At 45.8% G+C, this 25675-nt stretch overlaps 4 long non-coding RNA genes across 4 annotated transcripts; all 4 read right to left on the bottom strand.

Moving 5' to 3' along the window:
• LOC140693793 (uncharacterized) lies at positions 1–4942 on the bottom strand. Its single transcript, XR_012069497.1, has 3 exons — positions 4816–4942; positions 1554–1626; positions 1–180 (listed from the first exon to the last, which is right to left on the bottom strand). It is a non-coding gene; the product is annotated as an uncharacterized lncRNA (long non-coding RNA).
• Positions 4943–5287: 345 nt separating this feature from the next.
• LOC140693797 (uncharacterized) lies at positions 5288–10223 on the bottom strand. The gene is made up of 3 exons (XR_012069501.1): positions 10097–10223; positions 6835–6907; positions 5288–5461 (listed from the first exon to the last, which is right to left on the bottom strand). It is a non-coding gene; the product is annotated as an uncharacterized lncRNA (long non-coding RNA).
• A 345-nt stretch (positions 10224–10568) lies between these two features.
• On the bottom strand, positions 10569–15504 carry LOC140693798 (uncharacterized). The gene is made up of 3 exons (XR_012069502.1): positions 15378–15504; positions 12116–12188; positions 10569–10742 (listed from the first exon to the last, which is right to left on the bottom strand). It is a non-coding gene; the product is annotated as an uncharacterized lncRNA (long non-coding RNA).
• Positions 15505–15851: 347 nt separating this feature from the next.
• Positions 15852–20787, bottom strand: LOC140693799 (uncharacterized). The gene is made up of 3 exons (XR_012069503.1): positions 20659–20787; positions 17397–17469; positions 15852–16023 (listed from the first exon to the last, which is right to left on the bottom strand). It is a non-coding gene; the product is annotated as an uncharacterized lncRNA (long non-coding RNA).
• Between the last annotated feature and the right edge of the window lie 4888 nt (positions 20788–25675).

Here is a 25675-nt window from a genome sequence, read left to right as displayed (position 1 = left end):
TGTTCTGCTACAATACAGAATACTGGCCTGGAGACAGCTGTAGAGGATAGCAGGCTCGAAAGGCATTCATGAGACATATTGAACCTCGCTGATACTAGCAGAAACCTACGGAGGGCCACCGTGGACTGGAGGAAGTTCCTCAATTCTCTGCTCCAAGAACGGGTCCAAGATCCCTGACGTCTAAAGAGAAGAGATGGCAGAGATGATAAAAACGCTCATGTTCTTGAAAGAGGTCAGATAATCCACACGACCCAAGGGGCAATTCCAAGCCATTCAGATCAAAGTGCACCAAGCCCAGGTAAGCCTTTTCCCAGGTTTGGGCCTAGCTATCAAGCACTTGCTCTTCCCTCCCCTCCACTCAGGCATCCATTTTGAGGGATCAGTACCTGAGCTGCAATGAAGCCAGTAAGAGAAGAGCAAGCCCCTCCTAGAATCAGAGTTCCTCTAGCTTCATCCTCTGTGAACAACAGGGAACCCCATAAAGGTCAAATACTCTCGTATGAAATAGATAGGAATTGAATACTTAGCTCCCACAAAGAAACGATGGCCTTCCGCTAGATTCAGCAAATGCTGGGATTATGTCCTCTCTGGGGTGAAGGGAGTGTGGTAAGTGAGGGGAATCTTTGACTGAACTTGAATCTGTATTAGGCCTCCGTTTTTCAAGACAGTCTAGGTAAATATTAGAAGTCAGATAGTGAACGGAACTGTAAAAGTCGCCAATGACATGAAAGACACAGCTTATGTGGACCGTCTTTCAATTGAGTCAAGCCCCCGGGGGCAATCTATCATGGGGGTGCAGACTTGGTTGCATTCAAGTGCTTTACCCAACATGATCGGATGATTAAGCGTTCTCATCACTGATAGAAGAACACCTGGTTCTCAGTAGCCTAGCATAGCTGCAGCAGGGTTCTCATAGCTATAATGCCTCTAGGTTCTTTGGATTCAAAGCTAAATGTATATATTTAGTTCGTTTCCTCTTGTATTTTCCTTGAGAGGGATGTTACACCTTGAAATGCCAACATTGACCAGTAGGTGTCATCGGGAGTAAAGGGCACCACATGCACAAGGGAATCCAAGCTTGGGGGTTATTTCATGTTTCCATTAGTTATTTCATGGTTCCTGTTGGTTTCGGAGGCTTCAACAGTAAAGAGCTGACATGACCCCTTTAACAGTTCGGACTGCTAGTTTGCATTCTATCTGTCTATGTTTTCCTTAGAGCTGACAAAATGTTACCGAAATTGACAAGTCTGGCTTCTAGGTCGATTTAGTATGTTTCAGAAACTAACTTCATTTTCGTATAACTCCCAAAACATTTATATCAATTCTATTAAATTTTTAAAGACTGCAAATGAGATATCAACACAATGTCAAAACTGGAGTCTTCGGACAACCCCTCCCACCACGGCTGTATAGAAACAAAGAGATAAAAAGAAATCACATTTCTGTGAAATGTATCTGGAAAGTGTTGATTCATCGATGCCCAGTTGACAGAGAAGCAGTGCAACTTGCGCTCACTCGCTCCCATGAACACAGCAATGGAAACATCCACTCACCCAGCCCTTGGCACAGGACACTTGCCGAAGAGAGGTCTGTTACTTCCAAAGACAGGATGAGGCCTCAGAACACCTGGAAGCAGGAGAAGGAAAAGCAGGGAATGGATACCAGTGCATGGTCTGAGCCCTGTTGATGGAGCAGTAAAGGTGAAACTCTCTTTAACTTGGACGCACACTCTCAAGCGGACAGGAGACATGGGATTGAAGGTGATGCGCTGAGTGTTAGAAGAGTGCACAGCAGATGCTTGGCTGACAGATCTCAAAGAATCCAGTGCAAAATATCCCCACAGTTGATTCTGAGACCAAGCTCCGAGCTGCCAAATTTGAGGTAGCAGAGGCAGCGTTCAGGGAGGGATAGGGCTACGGATGGTGGCACACGCTGAGTCTCAGGGATCCGGAGTGCGTTGTGGGATGTGGTGGGTCCTATCAAGAGAGCAAACCGACCTGGGACCCCAATGAGCAAGCAACCACCCTGGCGCGCGCAGTTGAAATTATCGATATGTCCCATGGCCACACCCAGTGCATCTGCAGGACCAGAGACCAATTTGGCATTTTGCCAATAGAGCATGTGTGGGGCTGAATCAGAGATATTGTGCATCGGGTCTGAGGGATCCAGGGGGCCTTGGGTTTGAATTCAGAATGAAAAGCCTTAGGATCTGCTACATTCATAACCTGGGCTGTGATTATGGTTTGGTTTGAGGCACCGGATGTGCAACAGCTCTGTGGTTGGCTTCGTGCACCCGTGCCACAAGGATGAGAGGACAAGGAAGTGTGGTCCAAGACCACAGCGTGAGAAGAGGAAGGATTTCCTTCAGTTTATCTCTCAAAAGCGGATGCTACATTTTGGATGGCACCGGCACGGTTCGGCAGCGAGGACACCAAGTTCGGGCTGCAGGATCATTCCAGCAGGCCCTGATGTGTGACATCCATAGATATGCTTCCACTGGTGTTTCTGTAGACAGAGAAGCTCTTGGAAGAACTGGTTTCAGTGGGACATTCCCGTGGCACTACAAAGCACAAGCGCACTCACACTCTGCTCTTCTGGAAACACTCCAAAATAACAGAGAGTAGAATGCAGAGCTGAGAACCTTTAGAAGCTCCATTTCCACCAGAGGAAGTGTCCTGTGCTCTTTCAGATTTGTGAGATAAGCGTAATCAAATTGAGGTTATCCTAATCGAAATAGTATGGGGGGTTCATCACAACAAAGGCAACACCAGCAATTGGAGATAGACCAGACAACACACACAGGAACAGGACATGGCATCAATGTCTAGGAAAATTTGTCCTCACAGAAATCCCATGCAATTGTGTAGAGCCAAGTGTCTAAAGTTTTCACTTAACCAAGCCCTAGAAGTCTACATTAGATACCTGAAATTACCTGACCAGTAGAGATGAAGAAATACAGTAAAAGGAAAAGGAAGTACCATTTTCAGTTCCAAAGAGATTGAAGGCCCTAAAGATAAGCTTTCAGACAACTAGACTGCAAAACGCTCTCCAGAGCAAGTATTGATAATGGAGGTGAGGGAAACACTGAAGAACAACAGTGTCTCAGAATCACAAAAGGCAGAATACCAGAAAAGGGGAAGAGAAAGCCTAAAGACGAGCCAAATAATATCAGAAAACTCAGTGGATGAGAAAATATCAGGGCTAACATTCCGTCCTAAGCAGACGAGATATTGCAGAGGGACGCGTGAATGACTTTGAAGACAGGGGAACAGAAATCCCTCGGTCAGAAGCACACATAGGAAAGCAAGTGCAAACCAATGAAAACATTGCTGTTGAATCCTGGTTGAAGACAAGGCATGAAAGACTAAAATTCGAAAGAGTCCCAGATGGAAAAGCAAGAGATAAAGAAACAAACAATGTTTGAAAAGTTATGTGTAGAAAAATCAGACTGAAACTTGCTGAAAGCCAAGATAGAATCATCTAGGCGAATTCAGGAAGTACACAGCGTCCAAAAGAGGTGGAATCCCAATAGACTTAGCAGCAGCTGTATGATCCAAATCAACAAAGTTCATGAGCATCCCAGTGATTTAAAATGCGCCTGGAGGAAAGCAACATAGTCACAAGAGAACCTCCAGAGGGGTTTCAGCTGCTATCTCAGCAGCAATATTGCAGGACAGGGAGGAGTGCCAGGACATAGACCATAGCTTGAATGGCAAAATGCTGCCATCTAGGGTAGCCTATGCCACATGACCACCATTTCTAATAACAGCAGAGCTAGAGAATGCCACAGACCTGCAAATCTTAAAAGAATTCAGCAGTTCGAAACTTATCCTAAAAGAAAGGTTGAGGATTCTCCCCTGAAGGGATAAGCAGCAAGATGAAATGGAAAGAAGAAAACCCTTATTGGAAATGCAAGAAGAGCATGAGTGGAAAAGAAGAAACAAGAAGAAGGCAAGGAGGACATCAAAACCCTAAAGATGGGAGAGGGAAGCAGGAAATCATAGGGGATTGGAAGCACTCTCTTAAGGGAGTCAGCTTATATGACTCTCTGTTGGAAGCAAACGGAGAGATGCATGGCCTGACGTGTTTGCAAAGCAAACGAGAAGCAGACCAAGAAAGAATCAAACAAACAAACAACACAAAAAGGGTAGGGTAACATGAATATTCAAAAGAAATTACTCAAGGTGATGTCAAGGATCATTCAGTACGCATCGACCCAGTATCGCGGCTTGAATGTACTCAGCACACCTGTATTCGGAAATCAGAGGCGTGCATTTATATTCGTAAATATTGATTCATATGAGCATATCGTGACCTAACCCAAATGCCGATTTGGAATCCAATGGATTCCTAGTCCGTGATATAGACTTGCAAGTCTTCCAACAGGATGAATGAATGCCATATTCTACACTACGACGAGAAGAAATGGCACAAGCCTATAACGAGGAAAAGTAGCTCCACAAAAGTGTACTAAGATCAAAAGAGACAGGCAGTAAAGTGCACATTGGGGATTGTATCATTCCTAGGAATTTCAGCCCCCTTGAAACAAATGGATAGATGTCCCGTGAATGCGGGTGTTTCAGCAGAAATCAACCGACGGCTATGTATTGCGGGTGTGCCCATATTACAGGAACAATAGTTTCCCTTAGTGGGTCTCTGTGTACTGTGAACTGTTAGAAAGTTTAAAGACGTGTGAAACATTCAACTGAAAATGGACACACTTCCCTCCGTTGCTACAGTGCATACAGATCTGAACAAAAGGAAAGAGGGAAGAACAAAGGCCCATGGGACGCTAGTGGGTAGAATCACATTTACCTTAGGAACCTCTCGTCGGATGCAGCCCCTCCCCCAGCACTGACAAGATGCAGCAGCCATTGGGGATGGCAGTTAGCGGTTGGATTCCAGGTGGAATGTTGGTGTGTACCGCGAGGCTTGTTGTGGCTGGTGGATCCTAGGTAACCGGGCAGAGTTCTGTGGGTGGATCAGTGCGATGGAGGGGCTGCCGCCCTCTGTGGAGCTTGGCTTAGGTCTTTGGTCCGGGAAGCTGTGTCAGTTCGAGATACTGCTGCTGCCCAAAGACCTGAGTTCACGGGTCAGTTTCCAGAACCTGAAAGGGCAGACAGTGGAAGATCTGCCTGTCTTCAGCTTACTGGAGAGGCTCCGAGGTCCTTTCAGACTTGCCCAGTCCTGTTGAAGTCGACTTTATGGGAGACACGAAGAGAAGCTGGCCGAAAACATGGCTGCACGGATTGAGGAGAGATGCGAACACATTGATGACAGATGTTCTGCTACAATAGAGAATACTGGCCTGGAGACAGCTGTAGAGGATAGCAGGCTCGAAAGGCATTCATGAGACATATTGAACCTCGCTGATACTAGCAGAAACCTACGGAGGGCCACCGTGGACTGGAGGAAGTTCCTCAATTCTCTGCTCCAAGAACGGGTCCAAGATCCCTGACGTCTAAAGAGAAGAGATGGCAGAGATGATAAAAACGCTCATGTTCTTGAAAGAGGTCAGATAATCCACACGACCCAAGGGGCAATTCCAAGCCATTCAGATCAAAGTGCACCAAGCCCAGGTAAGCCTTTTCCCAGGTTTGGGCCTAGCTATCAAGCACTTGCTCTTCCCTCCCCTCCACTCAGGCATCCATTTTGAGGGATCAGTACCTGAGCTGCAATGAAGCCAGTAAGAGAAGAGCAAGCCCCTCCTAGAATCAGAGTTCCTCTAGCTTCATCCTCTGTGAACAACAGGGAACCCCATAAAGGTCAAATACTCTCGTATGAAATAGATAGGAATTGAATACTTAGCTCCCACAAAGAAACGATGGCCTTCCGCTAGATTCAGCAAATGCTGGGATTATGTCCTCTCTGGGGTGAAGGGAGTGTGGTAAGTGAGGGGAATCTTTGACTGAACTTGAATCTGTATTAGGCCTCCGTTTTTCAAGACAGTCTAGGTAAATATTAGAAGTCAGATAGTGAACGGAACTGTAAAAGTCGCCAATGACATGAAAGACACAGCTTATGTGGACCGTCTTTCAATTGAGTCAAGCCCCCGGGGGCAATCTATCATGGGGGTGCAGACTTGGTTGCATTCAAGTGCTTTACCCAACATGATCGGATGATTAAGCGTTCTCATCACTGATAGAAGAACACCTGGTTCTCAGTAGCCTAGCATAGCTGCAGCAGGGTTCTCATAGCTATAATGCCTCTAGGTTCTTTGGATTCAAAGCTAAATGTATATATTTAGTTCGTTTCCTCTTGTATTTTCCTTGAGAGGGATGTTACACCTTGAAATGCCAACATTGACCAGTAGGTGTCATCGGGAGTAAAGGGCACCACATGCACAAGGGAATCCAAGCTTGGGGGTTATTTCATGTTTCCATTAGTTATTTCATGGTTCCTGTTGGTTTCGGAGGCTTCAACAGTAAAGAGCTGACATGACCCCTTTAACAGTTCGGACTGCTAGTTTGCATTCTATCTGTCTATGTTTTCCTTAGAGCTGACAAAATGTTACCGAAATTGACAAGTCTGGCTTCTAGGTCGATTTAGTATGTTTCAGAAACTAACTTCATTTTCGTATAACTCCCAAAACATTTATATCAATTCTATTAAATTTTTAAAGACTGCAAATGAGATATCAACACAATGTCAAAACTGGAGTCTTCGGACAACCCCTCCCACCACGGCTGTATAGAAACAAAGAGATAAAAAGAAATCACATTTCTGTGAAATGTATCTGGAAAGTGTTGATTCATCGATGCCCAGTTGACAGAGAAGCAGTGCAACTTGCGCTCACTCGCTCCCATGAACACAGCAATGGAAACATCCACTCACCCAGCCCTTGGCACAGGACACTTGCCGAAGAGAGGTCTGTTACTTCCAAAGACAGGATGAGGCCTCAGAACACCTGGAAGCAGGAGAAGGAAAAGCAGGGAATGGATACCAGTGCATGGTCTGAGCCCTGTTGATGGAGCAGTAAAGGTGAAACTCTCTTTAACTTGGACGCACACTCTCAAGCGGACAGGAGACATGGGATTGAAGGTGATGCGCTGAGTGTTAGAAGAGTGCACAGCAGATGCTTGGCTGACAGATCTCAAAGAATCCAGTGCAAAATATCCCCACAGTTGATTCTGAGACCAAGCTCCGAGCTGCCAAATTTGAGGTAGCAGAGGCAGCGTTCAGGGAGGGATAGGGCTACGGATGGTGGCACACGCTGAGTCTCAGGGATCCGGAGTGCGTTGTGGGATGTGGTGGGTCCTATCAAGAGAGCAAACCGACCTGGGACCCCAATGAGCAAGCAACCACCCTGGCGCGCGCAGTTGAAATTATCGATATGTCCCATGGCCACACCCAGTGCATCTGCAGGACCAGAGACCAATTTGGCATTTTGCCAATAGAGCATGTGTGGGGCTGAATCAGAGATATTGTGCATCGGGTCTGAGGGATCCAGGGGGCCTTGGGTTTGAATTCAGAATGAAAAGCCTTAGGATCTGCTACATTCATAACCTGGGCTGTGATTATGGTTTGGTTTGAGGCACCGGATGTGCAACAGCTCTGTGGTTGGCTTCGTGCACCCGTGCCACAAGGATGAGAGGACAAGGAAGTGTGGTCCAAGACCACAGCGTGAGAAGAGGAAGGATTTCCTTCAGTTTATCTCTCAAAAGCGGATGCTACATTTTGGATGGCACCGGCACGGTTCGGCAGCGAGGACACCAAGTTCGGGCTGCGGGATCATTCCAGCAGGCCCTGATGTGTGACATCCATAGATATGCTTCCACTGGTGTTTCTGTAGACAGAGAAGCTCTTGGAAGAACTGGTTTCAGTGGGACATTCCCGTGGCACTACAAAGCACAAGCGCACTCACACTCTGCTCTTCTGGAAACACTCCAAAATAACAGAGAGTAGAATGCAGAGCTGAGAACCTTTAGAAGCTCCATTTCCACCAGAGGAAGTGTCCTGTGCTCTTTCAGATTTGTGAGATAAGCGTAATCAAAATGAGGTTATCCTAATCGAAATAGTATGGGGGGTTCATCACAACAAAGGCAACACCAGCAATTGGAGATAGACCAGACAACACACACAGGAACAGGACATGGCATCAATGTCTAGGAAAATTTGTCCTCACAGAAATCCCATGCAATTGTGTAGAGCCAAGTGTCTAAAGTTTTCACTTAACCAAGCCCTAGAAGTCTACATTAGATACCTGAAATTACCTGACCAGTAGAGATGAAGAAATACAGTAAAAGGAAAAGGAAGTACCATTTTCAGTTCCAAAGAGATTGAAGGCCCTAAAGATAAGCTTTCAGACAACTAGACTGCAAAACGCTCTCCAGAGCAAGTATTGATAATGGAGGTGAGGGAAACACTGAAGAACAACAGTGTCTCAGAATCACAAAAGGCAGAATACCAGAAAAGGGGAAGAGAAAGCCTAAAGACGAGCCAAATAATATCAGAAAACTCAGTGGATGAGAAAATATCAGGGCTAACATTCCGTCCTAAGCAGACGAGATATTGCAGAGGGACGCGTGAATGACTTTGAAGACAGGGGAACAGAAATCCCTCGGTCAGAAGCACACATAGGAAAGCAAGTGCAAACCAATGAAAACATTGCTGTTGAATCCTGGTTGAAGACAAGGCATGAAAGACTAAAATTCGAAAGAGTCCCAGATGGAAAAGCAAGAGATAAAGAAACAAACAATGTTTGAAAAGTTATGTGTAGAAAAATCAGACTGAAACTTGCTGAAAGCCAAGATAGAATCATCTAGGCGAATTCAGGAAGTACACAGCGTCCAAAAGAGGTGGAATCCCAATAGACTTAGCAGCAGCTGTATGATCCAAATCAACAAAGTTCATGAGCATCCCAGTGATTTAAAATGCGCCTGGAGGAAAGCAACATAGTCACAAGAGAACCTCCAGAGGGGTTTCAGCTGCTATCTCAGCAGCAATATTGCAGGACAGGGAGGAGTGCCAGGACATAGACCATAGCTTGAATGGCAAAATGCTGCCATCTAGGGTAGCCTATGCCACATGACCACCATTTCTAATAACAGCAGAGCTAGAGAATGCCACAGACCTGCAAATCTTAAAAGAATTCAGCAGTTCGAAACTTATCCTAAAAGAAAGGTTGAGGATTCTCCCCTGAAGGGATAAGCAGCAAGATGAAATGGAAAGAAGAAAACCCTTATTGGAAATGCAAGAAGAGCATGAGTGGAAAAGAAGAAACAAGAAGAAGGCAAGGAGGACATCAAAACCCTAAAGATGGGAGAGGGAAGCAGGAAATCATAGGGGATTGGAAGCACTCTCTTAAGGGAGTCAGCTTATATGACTCTCTGTTGGAAGCAAACGGAGAGATGCATGGCCTGACGTGTTTGCAAAGCAAACGAGAAGCAGACCAAGAAAGAATCAAACAAACAAACAACACAAAAAGGGTAGGGTAACATGAATATTCAAAAGAAATTACTCAAGGTGATGTCAAGGATCATTCAGTACGCATCGACCCAGTATCGCGGCTTGAATGTACTCAGCACACCTGTATTCGGAAATCAGAGGCGTGCATTTATATTCGTAAATATTGATTCATATGAGCATATCGTGACCTAACCCAAATGCCGATTTGGAATCCAATGGATTCCTAGTCCGTGATATAGACTTGCAAGTCTTCCAACAGGATGAATGAATGCCATATTCTACACTACGACGAGAAGAAATGGCACAAGCCTATAACGAGGAAAAGTAGCTCCACAAAAGTGTACTAAGATCAAAAGAGACAGGCAGTAAAGTGCACATTGGGGATTGTATCATTCCTAGGAATTTCAGCCCCCTTGAAACAAATGGATAGATGTCCCGTGAATGCGGGTGTTTCAGCAGAAATCAACCGACGGCTATGTATTGCGGGTGTGCCCATATTACAGGAACAATAGTTTCCCTTAGTGGGTCTCTGTGTACTGTGAACTGTTAGAAAGTTTAAAGACGTGTGAAACATTCAACTGAAAATGGACACACTTCCCTCCGTTGCTACAGTGCATACAGATCTGAACAAAAGGAAAGAGGGAAGAACAAAGGCCCATGGGACGCTAGTGGGTAGAATCACATTTACCTTAGGAACCTCTCGTCGGATGCAGCCCCTCCCCCAGCACTGACAAGATGCAGCAGCCATTGGGGATGGCAGTTAGCGGTTGGATTCCAGGTGGAATGTTGGTGTGTACCGCGAGGCTTGTTGTGGCTGGTGGATCCTAGGTAACCGGGCAGAGTTCTGTGGGTGGATCAGTGCGATGGAGGGGCTGCCGCCCTCTGTGGAGCTTGGCTTAGGTCTTTGGTCCGGGAAGCTGTGTCAGTTCGAGATACTGCTGCTGCCCAAAGACCTGAGTTCACGGGTCAGTTTCCAGAACCTGAAAGGGCAGACAGTGGAAGATCTGCCTGTCTTCAGCTTACTGGAGAGGCTCCGAGGTCCTTTCAGACTTGCCCAGTCCTGTTGAAGTCGACTTTATGGGAGACACGAAGAGAAGCTGGCCGAAAACATGGCTGCACGGATTGAGGAGAGATGCGAACACATTGATGACAGATGTTCTGCTACAATAGAGAATACTGGCCTGGAGACAGCTGTAGAGGATAGCAGGCTCGAAAGGCATTCATGAGACATATTGAACCTCGCTGATACTAGCAGAAACCTACGGAGGGCCACCGTGGACTGGAGGAAGTTCCTCAATTCTCTGCTCCAAGAACGGGTCCAAGATCCCTGACGTCTAAAGAGAAGAGATGGCAGAGATGATAAAAACGCTCATGTTCTTGAAAGAGGTCAGATAATCCACACGACCCAAGGGGCAATTCCAAGCCATTCAGATCAAAGTGCACCAAGCCCAGGTAAGCCTTTTCCCAGGTTTGGGCCTAGCTATCAAGCACTTGCTCTTCCCTCCCCTCCACTCAGGCATCCATTTTGAGGGATCAGTACCTGAGCTGCAATGAAGCCAGTAAGAGAAGAGCAAGCCCCTCCTAGAATCAGAGTTCCTCTAGCTTCATCCTCTGTGAACAACAGGGAACCCCATAAAGGTCAAATACTCTCGTATGAAATAGATAGGAATTGAATACTTAGCTCCCACAAAGAAACGATGGCCTTCCGCTAGATTCAGCAAATGCTGGGATTATGTCCTCTCTGGGGTGAAGGGAGTGTGGTAAGTGAGGGGAATCTTTGACTGAACTTGAATCTGTATTAGGCCTCCGTTTTTCAAGACAGTCTAGGTAAATATTAGAAGTCAGATAGTGAACGGAACTGTAAAAGTCGCCAATGACATGAAAGACACAGCTTATGTGGACCGTCTTTCAATTGAGTCAAGCCCCCGGGGGCAATCTATCATGGGGGTGCAGACTTGGTTGCATTCAAGTGCTTTACCCAACATGATCGGATGATTAAGCGTTCTCATCACTGATAGAAGAACACCTGGTTCTCAGTAGCCTAGCATAGCTGCAGCAGGGTTCTCATAGCTATAATGCCTCTAGGTTCTTTGGATTCAAAGCTAAATGTATATATTTAGTTCGTTTCCTCTTGTATTTTCCTTGAGAGGGATGTTACACCTTGAAATGCCAACATTGACCAGTAGGTGTCATCGGGAGTAAAGGGCACCACATGCACAAGGGAATCCAAGCTTGGGGGTTATTTCATGTTTCCATTAGTTATTTCATGGTTCCTGTTGGTTTCGGAGGCTTCAACAGTAAAGAGCTGACATGACCCCTTTAACAGTTCGGACTGCTAGTTTGCATTCTATCTGTCTATGTTTTCCTTAGAGCTGACAAAATGTTACCGAAATTGACAAGTCTGGCTTCTAGGTCGATTTAGTATGTTTCAGAAACTAACTTCATTTTCGTATAACTCCCAAAACATTTATATCAATTCTATTAAATTTTTAAAGACTGCAAATGAGATATCAACACAATGTCAAAACTGGAGTCTTCGGACAACCCCTCCCACCACGGCTGTATAGAAACAAAGAGATAAAAAGAAATCACATTTCTGTGAAATGTATCTGGAAAGTGTTGATTCATCGATGCCCAGTTGACAGAGAAGCAGTGCAACTTGCGCTCACTCGCTCCCATGAACACAGCAATGGAAACATCCACTCACCCAGCCCTTGGCACAGGACACTTGCCGAAGAGAGGTCTGTTACTTCCAAAGACAGGATGAGGCCTCAGAACACCTGGAAGCAGGAGAAGGAAAAGCAGGGAATGGATACCAGTGCATGGTCTGAGCCCTGTTGATGGAGCAGTAAAGGTGAAACTCTCTTTAACTTGGACGCACACTCTCAAGCGGACAGGAGACATGGGATTGAAGGTGATGTGCTGAGTGTTAGAAGAGTGCACAGCAGATGCTTGGCTGACAGATCTCAAAGAATCCAGTGCAAAATATCCCCACAGTTGATTCTGAGACCAAGCTCCGAGCTGCCAAATTTGAGGTAGCAGAGGCAGCGTTCAGGGAGGGATAGGGCTACGGATGGTGGCACACGCTGAGTCTCAGGGATCCGGAGTGCGTTGTGGGATGTGGTGGGTCCTATCAAGAGAGCAAACCGACCTGGGACCCCAATGAGCAAGCAACCACCCTGGCGCGCGCAGTTGAAATTATCGATATGTCCCATGGCCACACCCAGTGCATCTGCAGGACCAGAGACCAATTTGGCATTTTGCCAATAGAGCATGTGTGGGGCTGAATCAGAGATATTGTGCATCGGGTCTGAGGGATCCAGGGGGCCTTGGGTTTGAATTCAGAATGAAAAGCCTTAGGATCTGCTACATTCATAACCTGGGCTGTGATTATGGTTTGGTTTGAGGCACCGGATGTGCAACAGCTCTGTGGTTGGCTTCGTGCACCCGTGCCACAAGGATGAGAGGACAAGGAAGTGTGGTCCAAGACCACAGCGTGAGAAGAGGAAGGATTTCCTTCAGTTTATCTCTCAAAAGCGGATGCTACATTTTGGATGGCACCGGCACGGTTCGGCAGCGAGGACACCAAGTTCGGGCTGCGGGATCATTCCAGCAGGCCCTGATGTGTGACATCCATAGATATGCTTCCACTGGTGTTTCTGTAGACAGAGAAGCTCTTGGAAGAACTGGTTTCAGTGGGACATTCCCGTGGCACTACAAAGCACAAGCGCACTCACACTCTGCTCTTCTGGAAACACTCCAAAATAACAGAGAGTAGAATGCAGAGCTGAGAACCTTTAGAAGCTCCATTTCCACCAGAGGAAGTGTCCTGTGCTCTTTCAGATTTGTGAGATAAGCGTAATCAAAATGAGGTTATCCTAATCGAAATAGTATGGGGGGTTCATCACAACAAAGGCAACACCAGCAATTGGAGATAGACCAGACAACACACACAGGAACAGGACATGGCATCAATGTCTAGGAAAATTTGTCCTCACAGAAATCCCATGCAATTGTGTAGAGCCAAGTGTCTAAAGTTTTCACTTAACCAAGCCCTAGAAGTCTACATTAGATACCTGAAATTACCTGACCAGTAGAGATGAAGAAATACAGTAAAAGGAAAAGGAAGTACCATTTTCAGTTCCAAAGAGATTGAAGGCCCTAAAGATAAGCTTTCAGACAACTAGACTGCAAAACGCTCTCCAGAGCAAGTATTGATAATGGAGGTGAGGGAAACACTGAAGAACAACAGTGTCTCAGAATCACAAAAGGCAGAATACCAGAAAAGGGGAAGAGAAAGCCTAAAGACGAGCCAAATAATATCAGAAAACTCAGTGGATGAGAAAATATCAGGGCTAACATTCCGTCCTAAGCAGACGAGATATTGCAGAGGGACGCGTGAATGACTTTGAAGACAGGGGAACAGAAATCCCTCGGTCAGAAGCACACATAGGAAAGCAAGTGCAAACCAATGAAAACATTGCTGTTGAATCCTGGTTGAAGACAAGGCATGAAAGACTAAAATTCGAAAGAGTCCCAGATGGAAAAGCAAGAGATAAAGAAACAAACAATGTTTGAAAAGTTATGTGTAGAAAAATCAGACTGAAACTTGCTGAAAGCCAAGATAGAATCATCTAGGCGAATTCAGGAAGTACACAGCGTCCAAAAGAGGTGGAATCCCAATAGACTTAGCAGCAGCTGTATGATCCAAATCAACAAAGTTCATGAGCATCCCAGTGATTTAAAATGCGCCTGGAGGAAAGCAACATAGTCACAAGAGAACCTCCAGAGGGGTTTCAGCTGCTATCTCAGCAGCAATATTGCAGGACAGGGAGGAGTGCCAGGACATAGACCATAGCTTGAATGGCAAAATGCTGCCATCTAGGGTAGCCTATGCCACATGACCACCATTTCTAATAACAGCAGAGCTAGAGAATGCCACAGACCTGCAAATCTTAAAAGAATTCAGCAGTTCGAAACTTATCCTAAAAGAAAGGTTGAGGATTCTCCCCTGAAGGGATAAGCAGCAAGATGAAATGGAAAGAAGAAAACCCTTATTGGAAATGCAAGAAGAGCATGAGTGGAAAAGAAGAAACAAGAAGAAGGCAAGGAGGACATCAAAACCCTAAAGATGGGAGAGGGAAGCAGGAAATCATAGGGGATTGGAAGCACTCTCTTAAGGGAGTCAGCTTATATGACTCTCTGTTGGAAGCAAACGGAGAGATGCATGGCCTGACGTGTTTGCAAAGCAAACGAGAAGCAGACCAAGAAAGAATCAAACAAACAAACAACACAAAAAGGGTAGGGTAACATGAATATTCAAAAGAAATTACTCAAGGTGATGTCAAGGATCATTCAGTACGCATCGACCCAGTATCGCGGCTTGAATGTACTCAGCACACCTGTATTCGGAAATCAGAGGCGTGCATTTATATTCGTAAATATTGATTCATATGAGCATATCGTGACCTAACCCAAATGCCGATTTGGAATCCAATGGATTCCTAGTCCGTGATATAGACTTGCAAGTCTTCCAACAGGATGAATGAATGCCATATTCTACACTACGACGAGAAGAAATGGCACAAGCCTATAACGAGGAAAAGTAGCTCCACAAAAGTGTACTAAGATCAAAAGAGACAGGCAGTAAAGTGCACATTGGGGATTGTATCATTCCTAGGAATTTCAGCCCCCTTGAAACAAATGGATAGATGTCCCGTGAATGCGGGTGTTTCAGCAGAAATCAACCGACGGCTATGTATTGCGGGTGTGCCCATATTACAGGAACAATAGTTTCCCTTAGTGGGTCTCTGTGTACTGTGAACTGTTAGAAAGTTTAAAGACGTGTGAAACATTCAACTGAAAATGGACACACTTCCCTCCGTTGCTACAGTGCATACAGATCTGAACAAAAGGAAAGAGGGAAGAACAAAGGCCCATGGGACGCTAGTGGGTAGAATCACATTTACCTTAGGAACCTCTCGTCGGATGCAGCCCCTCCCCCAGCACTGACAAGATGCAGCAGCCATTGGGGATGGCAGTTAGCGGTTGGATTCCAGGTGGAATGTTGGTGTGTACCGCGAGGCTTGTTGTGGCTGGTGGATCCTAGGTAACCGGGCAGAGTTCTGTGGGTGGATCAGTGCGATGGAGGGGCTGCCGCCCTCTGTGGAGCTTGGCTTAGGTCTTTGGTCCGGGAAGCTGTGTCAGTTCGAGATACTGCTGCTGCCCAAAGACCTGAGTTCACGGGTCAGTTTCCAGAACCTGAAAGGGCAGACAGTGGAAGATCTGCCTGTCTTCAGCTTACTGGAGAGGCTCCGAGGTCCTTTCAGACTTGCCCAGTCCTGTTGAAGTCGACTTTATGGGAGACACGAAGAGAAGCTGGCCGAAAACATGGCTGCACGGATTGAGGAGAGATGCGAACACATTGATGACAGATGTTCTGCTACAATAGAGAATACTGGCCTGGAGACAGCTGTAGAGGATAGCAGGCTCGAAAGGCATTCATGAGACATATTGAACCTCGCTGATACTAGCAGAAACCTACGGAGGGCCACCGTGGACTGGAGGAAGTTCCTCAATTCTCTGCTCCAAGAACGGGTCCAAGATCCCTGACGTCTAAAGAGAAGAGATGGCAGAGATGATAAAAACGCTCATGTTCTTGAAAGAGGTCAGATAATCCACACGACCCAAGGGGCAATTCCAAGCCATTCAGATCAAAGTGCACCAAGCCCAGGTAAGCCTTTTCCCAGGTTTGGGCCTAGCTATCAAGCACTTGCTCTTCCCTCCCCTCCACTCAGGCATCCATTTTGAGGGATCAGTACCTGAGCTGCAATGAAGCCAGTAAGAGAAGAGCAAGCCCCTCCTAGAATCAGAGTTCCTCTAGCTTCATCCTCTGTGAACAACAGGGAACCCCATAAAGGTCAAATACTCTCGTATGAAATAGATAGGAATTGAATACTTAGCTCCCACAAAGAAACGATGGCCTTCCGCTAGATTCAGCAAATGCTGGGATTATGTCCTCTCTGGGGTGAAGGGAGTGTGGTAAGTGAGGGGAATCTTTGACTGAACTTGAATCTGTATTAGGCCTCCGTTTTTCAAGACAGTCTAGGTAAATATTAGAAGTCAGATAGTGAACGGAACTGTAAAAGTCGCCAATGACATGAAAGACACAGCTTATGTGGACCGTCTTTCAATTGAGTCAAGCCCCCGGGGGCAATCTATCATGGGGGTGCAGACTTGGTTGCATTCAAGTGCTTTACCCAACATGATCGGATGATTAAGCGTTCTCATCACTGATAGAAGAACACCTGGTTCTCAGTAGCCTAGCATAGCTGCAGCAGGGTTCTCATAGCTATAATGCCTCTAGGTTCTTTGGATTCAAAGCTAAATGTATATATTTAGTTCGTTTCCTCTTGTATTTTCCTTGAGAGGGATGTTACACCTTGAAATGCCAACATTGACCAGTAGGTGTCATCGGGAGTAAAGGGCACCACATGCACAAGGGAATCCAAGCTTGGGGGTTATTTCATGTTTCCATTAGTTATTTCATGGTTCCTGTTGGTTTCGGAGGCTTCAACAGTAAAGAGCTGACATGACCCCTTTAACAGTTCGGACTGCTAGTTTGCATTCTATCTGTCTATGTTTTCCTTAGAGCTGACAAAATGTTACCGAAATTGACAAGTCTGGCTTCTAGGTCGATTTAGTATGTTTCAGAAACTAACTTCATTTTCGTATAACTCCCAAAACATTTATATCAATTCTATTAAATTTTTAAAGACTGCAAATGAGATATCAACACAATGTCAAAACTGGAGTCTTCGGACAACCCCTCCCACCACGGCTGTATAGAAACAAAGAGATAAAAAGAAATCACATTTCTGTGAAATGTATCTGGAAAGTGTTGATTCATCGATGCCCAGTTGACAGAGAAGCAGTGCAACTTGCGCTCACTCGCTCCCATGAACACAGCAATGGAAACATCCACTCACCCAGCCCTTGGCACAGGACACTTGCCGAAGAGAGGTCTGTTACTTCCAAAGACAGGATGAGGCCTCAGAACACCTGGAAGCAGGAGAAGGAAAAGCAGGGAATGGATACCAGTGCATGGTCTGAGCCCTGTTGATGGAGCAGTAAAGGTGAAACTCTCTTTAACTTGGACGCACACTCTCAAGCGGACAGGAGACATGGGATTGAAGGTGATGTGCTGAGTGTTAGAAGAGTGCACAGCAGATGCTTGGCTGACAGATCTCAAAGAATCCAGTGCAAAATATCCCCACAGTTGATTCTGAGACCAAGCTCCGAGCTGCCAAATTTGAGGTAGCAGAGGCAGCGTTCAGGGAGGGATAGGGCTACGGATGGTGGCACACGCTGAGTCTCAGGGATCCGGAGTGCGTTGTGGGATGTGGTGGGTCCTATCAAGAGAGCAAACCGACCTGGGACCCCAATGAGCAAGCAACCACCCTGGCGCGCGCAGTTGAAATTATCGATATGTCCCATGGCCACACCCAGTGCATCTGCAGGACCAGAGACCAATTTGGCATTTTGCCAATAGAGCATGTGTGGGGCTGAATCAGAGATATTGTGCATCGGGTCTGAGGGATCCAGGGGGCCTTGGGTTTGAATTCAGAATGAAAAGCCTTAGGATCTGCTACATTCATAACCTGGGCTGTGATTATGGTTTGGTTTGAGGCACCGGATGTGCAACAGCTCTGTGGTTGGCTTCGTGCACCCGTGCCACAAGGATGAGAGGACAAGGAAGTGTGGTCCAAGACCACAGCGTGAGAAGAGGAAGGATTTCCTTCAGTTTATCTCTCAAAAGCGGATGCTACATTTTGGATGGCACCGGCACGGTTCGGCAGCGAGGACACCAAGTTCGGGCTGCGGGATCATTCCAGCAGGCCCTGATGTGTGACATCCATAGATATGCTTCCACTGGTGTTTCTGTAGACAGAGAAGCTCTTGGAAGAACTGGTTTCAGTGGGACATTCCCGTGGCACTACAAAGCACAAGCGCACTCACACTCTGCTCTTCTGGAAACACTCCAAAATAACAGAGAGTAGAATGCAGAGCTGAGAACCTTTAGAAGCTCCATTTCCACCAGAGGAAGTGTCCTGTGCTCTTTCAGATTTGTGAGATAAGCGTAATCAAAATGAGGTTATCCTAATCGAAATAGTATGGGGGGTTCATCACAACAAAGGCAACACCAGCAATTGGAGATAGACCAGACAACACACACAGGAACAGGACATGGCATCAATGTCTAGGAAAATTTGTCCTCACAGAAATCCCATGCAATTGTGTAGAGCCAAGTGTCTAAAGTTTTCACTTAACCAAGCCCTAGAAGTCTACATTAGATACCTGAAATTACCTGACCAGTAGAGATGAAGAAATACAGTAAAAGGAAAAGGAAGTACCATTTTCAGTTCCAAAGAGATTGAAGGCCCTAAAGATAAGCTTTCAGACAACTAGACTGCAAAACGCTCTCCAGAGCAAGTATTGATAATGGAGGTGAGGGAAACACTGAAGAACAACAGTGTCTCAGAATCACAAAAGGCAGAATACCAGAAAAGGGGAAGAGAAAGCCTAAAGACGAGCCAAATAATATCAGAAAACTCAGTGGATGAGAAAATATCAGGGCTAACATTCCGTCCTAAGCAGACGAGATATTGCAGAGGGACGCGTGAATGACTTTGAAGACAGGGGAACAGAAATCCCTCGGTCAGAAGCACACATAGGAAAGCAAGTGCAAACCAATGAAAACATTGCTGTTGAATCCTGGTTGAAGACAAGGCATGAAAGACTAAAATTCGAAAGAGTCCCAGATGGAAAAGCAAGAGATAAAGAAACAAACAATGTTTGAAAAGTTATGTGTAGAAAAATCAGACTGAAACTTGCTGAAAGCCAAGATAGAATCATCTAGGCGAATTCAGGAAGTACACAGCGTCCAAAAGAGGTGGAATCCCAATAGACTTAGCAGCAGCTGTATGATCCAAATCAACAAAGTTCATGAGCATCCCAGTGATTTAAAATGCGCCTGGAGGAAAGCAACATAGTCACAAGAGAACCTCCAGAGGGGTTTCAGCTGCTATCTCAGCAGCAATATTGCAGGACAGGGAGGAGTGCCAGGACATAGACCATAGCTTGAATGGCAAAATGCTGCCATCTAGGGTAGCCTATGCCACATGACCACCATTTCTAATAACAGCAGAGCTAGAGAATGCCACAGACCTGCAAATCTTAAAAGAATTCAGCAGTTCGAAACTTATCCTAAAAGAAAGGTTGAGGATTCTCCCCTGAAGGGATAAGCAGCAAGATGAAATGGAAAGAAGAAAACCCTTATTGGAAATGCAAGAAGAGCATGAGTGGAAAAGAAGAAACAAGAAGAAGGCAAGGAGGACATCAAAACCCTAAAGATGGGAGAGGGAAGCAGGAAATCATAGGGGATTGGAAGCACTCTCTTAAGGGAGTCAGCTTATATGACTCTCTGTTGGAAGCAAACGGAGAGATGCATGGCCTGACGTGTTTGCAAAGCAAACGAGAAGCAGACCAAGAAAGAATCAAACAAACAAACAACACAAAAAGGGTAGGGTAACATGAATATTCAAAAGAAATTACTCAAGGTGATGTCAAGGATCATTCAGTACGCATCGACCCAGTATCGCGGCTTGAATGTACTCAGCACACCTGTATTCGGAAATCAGAGGCGTGCATTTATATTCGTAAATATTGATTCATATGAGCATATCGTGACCTAACCCAAATGCCGATTTGGAATCCAATGGATTCCTAGTCCGTGATATAGACTTGCAAGTCTTCCAACAGGATGAATGAATGCCATATTCTACACTACGACGAGAAGAAATGGCACAAGCCTATAACGAGGAAAAGTAGCTCCACAAAAGTGTACTAAGATCAAAAGAGACAGGCAGTAAAGTGCACATTGGGGATTGTATCATTCCTAGGAATTTCAGCCCCCTTGAAACAAATGGATAGATGTCCCGTGAATGCGGGTGTTTCAGCAGAAATCAACCGACGGCTATGTATTGCGGGTGTGCCCATATTACAGGAACAATAGTTTCCCTTAGTGGGTCTCTGTGTACTGTGAACTGTTAGAAAGTTTAAAGACGTGTGAAACATTCAACTGAAAATGGACACACTTCCCTCCGTTGCTACAGTGCATACAGATCTGAACAAAAGGAAAGAGGGAAGAACAAAGGCCCATGGGACGCTAGTGGGTAGAATCACATTTACCTTAGGAACCTCTCGTCGGATGCAGCCCCTCCCCCAGCACTGACAAGATGCAGCAGCCATTGGGGATGGCAGTTAGCGGTTGGATTCCAGGTGGAATGTTGGTGTGTACCGCGAGGCTTGTTGTGGCTGGTGGATCCTAGGTAACCGGGCAGAGTTCTGTGGGTGGATCAGTGCGATGGAGGGGCTGCCGCCCTCTGTGGAGCTTGGCTTAGGTCTTTGGTCCGGGAAGCTGTGTCAGTTCGAGATACTGCTGCTGCCCAAAGACCTGAGTTCACGGGTCAGTTTCCAGAACCTGAAAGGGCAGACAGTGGAAGATCTGCCTGTCTTCAGCTTACTGGAGAGGCTCCGAGGTCCTTTCAGACTTGCCCAGTCCTGTTGAAGTCGACTTTATGGGAGACACGAAGAGAAGCTGGCCGAAAACATGGCTGCACGGATTGAGGAGAGATGCGAACACATTGATGACAGATGTTCTGCTACAATAGAGAATACTGGCCTGGAGACAGCTGTAGAGGATAGCAGGCTCGAAAGGCATTCATGAGACATATTGAACCTCGCTGATACTAGCAGAAACCTACGGAGGGCCACCGTGGACTGGAGGAAGTTCCTCAATTCTCTGCTCCAAGAACGGGTCCAAGATCCCTGACGTCTAAAGAGAAGAGATGGCAGAGATGATAAAAACGCTCATGTTCTTGAAAGAGGTCAGATAATCCACACGACCCAAGGGGCAATTCCAAGCCATTCAGATCAAAGTGCACCAAGCCCAGGTAAGCCTTTTCCCAGGTTTGGGCCTAGCTATCAAGCACTTGCTCTTCCCTCCCCTCCACTCAGGCATCCATTTTGAGGGATCAGTACCTGAGCTGCAATGAAGCCAGTAAGAGAAGAGCAAGCCCCTCCTAGAATCAGAGTTCCTCTAGCTTCATCCTCTGTGAACAACAGGGAACCCCATAAAGGTCAAATACTCTCGTATGAAATAGATAGGAATTGAATACTTAGCTCCCACAAAGAAACGATGGCCTTCCGCTAGATTCAGCAAATGCTGGGATTATGTCCTCTCTGGGGTGAAGGGAGTGTGGTAAGTGAGGGGAATCTTTGACTGAACTTGAATCTGTATTAGGCCTCCGTTTTTCAAGACAGTCTAGGTAAATATTAGAAGTCAGATAGTGAACGGAACTGTAAAAGTCGCCAATGACATGAAAGACACAGCTTATGTGGACCGTCTTTCAATTGAGTCAAGCCCCCGGGGGCAATCTATCATGGGGGTGCAGACTTGGTTGCATTCAAGTGCTTTACCCAACATGATCGGATGATTAAGCGTTCTCATCACTGATAGAAGAACACCTGGTTCTCAGTAGCCTAGCATAGCTGCAGCAGGGTTCTCATAGCTATAATGCCTCTAGGTTCTTTGGATTCAAAGCTAAATGTATATATTTAGTTCGTTTCCTCTTGTATTTTCCTTGAGAGGGATGTTACACCTTGAAATGCCAACATTGACCAGTAGGTGTCATCGGGAGTAAAGGGCACCACATGCACAAGGGAATCCAAGCTTGGGGGTTATTTCATGTTTCCATTAGTTATTTCATGGTTCCTGTTGGTTTCGGAGGCTTCAACAGTAAAGAGCTGACATGACCCCTTTAACAGTTCGGACTGCTAGTTTGCATTCTATCTGTCTATGTTTTCCTTAGAGCTGACAAAATGTTACCGAAATTGACAAGTCTGGCTTCTAGGTCGATTTAGTATGTTTCAGAAACTAACTTCATTTTCGTATAACTCCCAAAACATTTATATCAATTCTATTAAATTTTTAAAGACTGCAAATGAGATATCAACACAATGTCAAAACTGGAGTCTTCGGACAACCCCTCCCACCACGGCTGTATAGAAACAAAGAGATAAAAAGAAATCACATTTCTGTGAAATGTATCTGGAAAGTGTTGATTCATCGATGCCCAGTTGACAGAGAAGCAGTGCAACCTGCGCTCACTCGCTCCCATGAACACAGCAATGGAAACATCCACTCACCCAGCCCTTGGCACAGGACACTTGCCGAAGAGAGGTCTGTTACTTCCAAAGACAGGATGAGGCCTCAGAACACCTGGAAGCAGGAGAAGGAAAAGCAGGGAATGGATACCAGTGCATGGTCTGAGCCCTGTTGATGGAGCAGTAAAGGTGAAACTCTCTTTAACTTGGACGCACACTCTCAAGCGGACAGGAGACATGGGATTGAAGGTGATGCGCTGAGTGTTAGAAGAGTGCACAGCAGATGCTTGGCTGACAGATCTCAAAGAATCCAGTGCAAAATATCCCCACAGTTGATTCTGAGACCAAGCTCCGAGCTGCCAAATTTGAGGTAGCAGAGGCAGCGTTCAGGGAGGGATAGGGCTACGGATGGTGGCACACGCTGAGTCTCAGGGATCCGGAGTGCGTTGTGGGATGTGGTGGGTCCTATCAAGAGAGCAAACCGACCTGGGACCCCAATGAGCAAGCAACCACCCTGGCGCGCGCAGTTGAAATTATCGATATGTCCCATGGCCACACCCAGTGCATCTGCAGGACCAGAGACCAATTTGGCATTTTGCCAATAGAGCATGTGTGGGGCTGAATCAGAGATATTGTGCATCGGGTCTGAGGGATCCAGGGGGCCTTGGGTTTGAATTCAGAATGAAAAGCCTTAGGATCTGCTACATTCATAACCTGGGCTGTGATTATGGTTTGGTTTGAGGCACCGGATGTGCAACAGCTCTGTGGTTGGCTTCGTGCACCCGTGCCACAAGGATGAGAGGACAAGGAAGTGTGGTCCAAGACCACAGCGTGAGAAGAGGAAGGATTTCCTTCAGTTTATCTCTCAAAAGCGGATGCTACATTTTGGATGGCACCGGCACGGTTCGGCAGCGAGGACACCAAGTTCGGGCTGCGGGATCATTCCAGCAGGCCCTGATGTGTGACATCCATAGATATGCTTCCACTGGTGTTTCTGTAGACAGAGAAGCTCTTGGAAGAACTGGTTTCAGTGGGACATTCCCGTGGCACTACAAAGCACAAGCGCACTCACACTCTGCTCTTCTGGAAACACTCCAAAATAACAGAGAGTAGAATGCAGAGCTGAGAACCTTTAGAAGCTCCATTTCCACCAGAGGAAGTGTCCTGTGCTCTTTCAGATTTGTGAGATAAGCGTAATCAAAATGAGGTTATCCTAATCGAAATAGTATGGGGGGTTCATCACAACAAAGGCAACACCAGCAATTGGAGATAGACCAGACAACACACACAGGAACAGGACATGGCATCAATGTCTAGGAAAATTTGTCCTCACAGAAATCCCATGCAATTGTGTAGAGCCAAGTGTCTAAAGTTTTCACTTAACCAAGCCCTAGAAGTCTACATTAGATACCTGAAATTACCTGACCAGTAGAGATGAAGAAATACAGTAAAAGGAAAAGGAAGTACCATTTTCAGTTCCAAAGAGATTGAAGGCCCTAAAGATAAGCTTTCAGACAACTAGACTGCAAAACGCTCTCCAGAGCAAGTATTGAAAATGGAGGTGAGGGAAACACTGAAGAACAACAGTGTCTCAGAATCACAAAAGGCAGAATACCAGAAAAGGGGAAGAGAAAGCCTAAAGACGAGCCAAATAATATCAGAAAACTCAGTGGATGAGAAAATATCAGGGCTAACATTCCGTCCTAAGCAGACGAGATATTGCAGAGGGACGCGTGAATGACTTTGAAGACAGGGGAACAGAAATCCCTCGGTCAGAAGCACACATAGGAAAGCAAGTGCAAACCAATGAAAACATTGCTGTTGAATCCTGGTTGAAGACAAGGCATGAAAGACTAAAATTCGAAAGAGTCCCAGATGGAAAAGCAAGAGATAAAGAAACAAACAATGTTTGAAAAGTTATGTGTAGAAAAATCAGACTGAAACTTGCTGAAAGCCAAGATAGAATCATCTAGGCGAATTCAGGAAGTACACAGCGTCCAAAAGAGGTGGAATCCCAATAGACTTAGCAGCAGCTGTATGATCCAAATCAACAAAGTTCATGAGCATCCCAGTGATTTAAAATGCGCCTGGAGGAAAGCAACATAGTCACAAGAGAACCTCCAGAGGGGTTTCAGCTGCTATCTCAGCAGCAATATTGCAGGACAGGGAGGAGTGCCAGGACATAGACCATAGCTTGAATGGCAAAATGCTGCCATCTAGGGTAGCCTATGCCACATGACCACCATTTCTAATAACAGCAGAGCTAGAGAATGCCACAGACCTGCAAATCTTAAAAGAATTCAGCAGTTCGAAACTTATCCTAAAAGAAAGGTTGAGAATTCTCCCCTGAAGGGATAAGCAGCAAGATGAAATGGAAAGAAGAAAACCCTTATTGGAAATGCAAGAAGAGCATGAGTGGAAAAGAAGAAACAAGAAGAAGGCAAGGAGGACATCAAAACCCTAAAGATGGGAGAGGGAAGCAGGAAATCATAGGGGATTGGAAGCACTCTCTTAAGGGAGTCAGCTTATATGACTCTCTGTTGGAAGCAAACGGAGAGATGCATGGCCTGACGTGTTTGCAAAGCAAACGAGAAGCAGACCAAGAAAGAATCAAACAAACAAACAACACAAAAAGGGTAGGGTAACATGAATATTCAAAAGAAATTACTCAAGGTGATGTCAAGGATCATTCAGTACGCATCGACCCAGTATCGCGGCTTGAATGTACTCAGCACACCTGTATTCGGAAATCAGAGGCGTGCATTTATATTCGTAAATATTGATTCATATGAGCATATCGTGACCTAACCCAAATGCCGATTTGGAATCCAATGGATTCCTAGTCCGTGATATAGACTTGCAAGTCTTCCAACAGGATGAATGAATGCCATATTCTACACTACGTCGAGAAGAAATGGCACAAGCCTATAACAAGGAAAAGTAGCTCCGCAAAAGTGTACTAAGATCAAAAGAGACAGGCAGTAAAGTGCACATTGGGGATTGTATCATTCCTAGGAATTTCAGCCCCCTTGAAACAAAT

This window comes from Vicugna pacos, unplaced genomic scaffold (assembly GCF_048564905.1).
Source record: "Vicugna pacos unplaced genomic scaffold, VicPac4 scaffold_20, whole genome shotgun sequence".
Taxonomy (NCBI): domain Eukaryota; kingdom Metazoa; phylum Chordata; class Mammalia; order Artiodactyla; family Camelidae; genus Vicugna; species Vicugna pacos.
This window is presented reverse-complemented; position numbering and strand designations above follow the sequence as displayed.